We start from the raw sequence: 2113 nt of genomic DNA, 5'->3' as shown, positions 1-2113 counted from the left end.
GGGTTGGGGAGCAGGGTGGGAGGAGGGTATAGGGGACTTTCAGGATAGCATTTGAAATGCAAATGAAGAAAATATCTAATTAAAAAAAAAAAGAAGTGTACATTGGCTATTCAGAATAACCATGCTACAATCCACAGGCCCAAAGTGGGACTATCAAATCTCACTAAGAAGGGGAAATAATTAGAAATCAGAGGAGGATAGAGGGAGGAACTTGGTGGGAGAGATGGTTGGGAGGGGACCTGAGGTAGGAATCAGATATGGGGAGAACAGAGGGAGTGCTAAGAGAGAAAACAGAAAGCGGTGGAGAGGATCTCTTGGACTAGCCAAAGACCTGGGAGGAGGGAGGCTCCCAGGAATCTATGGGGGTGAACCTAGCTGAGAATCCTAGCAACATGGGATATGGAGCCTGAAATAGCCACGTCCTGTAGCCAGGTGGGACTTCCAATGGAGGGACAGGGACATCAACCTACCCACAAAACCTTCGACCCAAAATTTGTCCTGCCTACAAGATGTACAAAGATAAAGATAGAATAGAGATTGATGGAATGGCCAACCAATGACTGCCCCAACTTGAGGCCCACCCCATGGGAGAGAGCCAACCCCTGACGCTATTAATCATACTCTTCTGTGCTTGTAGACGGAGCCTAGCTGAACTATTTTCTGAGAGACTTTACCCAACAGTTGATGGAAACACATGTAGAGACCCAGAGCCAAACATTAGGCAGAGCTCAGAGGACCTTGTGAAGAGTAGAAGAATTGAGAAAGTCAGAGGGTCAATGACACCACAAGAAGACCTACAGAATCAACTAACCTGGGCCCATAGTGGCTCCCAGAGACTGAATCATCAACCAAAGAGGATGCATGGGCTAGATCTAGGCCCCCTACACATTTGTAACAGATGTGCAGCTTGGTCTTCATGTGGTTCCCTAACAAGTGGAGTAGAGGCTGTCTCTAGTTTTGTTGCCTGCCTTTGGATCCCTTTCCCCTAACTGGGCTGCCTTGTCTGGCCTCCGTGGGAGAGAATGTGCCTAGACCTACTGTGACTTGATGTGCCAGGATGATTGGTACACATGGGGGTATTCCTTAGAGATGGGGATGGAGGAATGGAGGAAAGGGGATGTGAGGGTGGAACTGGAAAGAAAGGGAGGAGGGGGGCTGTGATCAGGATGTAAAATGGATAGATAGATAGATGATAGATAGATAGATAGATAGATAGATAGATAGATAGATAGATAGATGAAAGATAGATAGATAGATAGATAGATAGATAGATAGATAGATAAGAAAAGAAAAATGACTCCCAGTATCCATCAATTTGTAGCAGTTTCTTAAATAGGGGTGGGATTTCATGACTGCCCCCATTCATGCTGGGTTTTGGGCTAGCTTGTTCTTATGTAACTCTTGTGTGTGTGATCCCAGCTACTGAAGACTGATGTCTGCAATAACGCTATTATGTGTAGAAAATATTCTGTTGCTGCAGATGTCTACTGCTTCTGGCTCTTATACTCTTTCTGTATCCTACTCCATGATGATCTCCAAGCTCTGGTGGAATAAATCCATCCTAATTAGAGCCGAATGTTTTAAAGTTTCTTCTCTCTGCACATTGACTAGCTCTTTGTATATATTGCTATTTGAAAAAGAAACTTCTCTAACAAAGGTTGAGAGATGTACTAGTCTACATATATAGGGATAAGAATTTAGGAGACAATTCAATACTATGTCTTTAGTAATATTAGGTTCTTAGTATTGATCCTATGCAGTAGCCAGTTTCAGTAAATCTCTCTCCAATTATGCCCCAGCAATGAAAACACAACTCAATTAATATGAATATATGCTGTGCGCCTAGATTGGGCAGATCTACCACTACATTACCATCTTCTACATCTATGAGACCCCTTAGAACTTGCGGTTTCTCCAGGCCATGTGCTTCTGCTCCACTTTTCTTCTTCTTTCTCCTCTGCCTCCCTTCTTTCTCAAACCCCCTTCTTTGTTTTTCACTCCATCTTCCCCTTTTACTGCCCAATCATCATCTCTCCTTTATTTTACAAATTAAGGTGGGAAGCAGGTTTATAAGAAATCACCTGAGTGAGAAAAGCACCGGGGCAGCTGGGGC

This window comes from Mus caroli, chromosome 1 (assembly GCF_900094665.2).
Source record: "Mus caroli chromosome 1, CAROLI_EIJ_v1.1, whole genome shotgun sequence".
NCBI classification, from domain to species: Eukaryota; Metazoa; Chordata; class Mammalia; order Rodentia; family Muridae; genus Mus; species Mus caroli.
The sequence above is the reverse complement of the archived record's forward strand: the minus strand, read 5'-3'. Positions refer to the sequence as shown.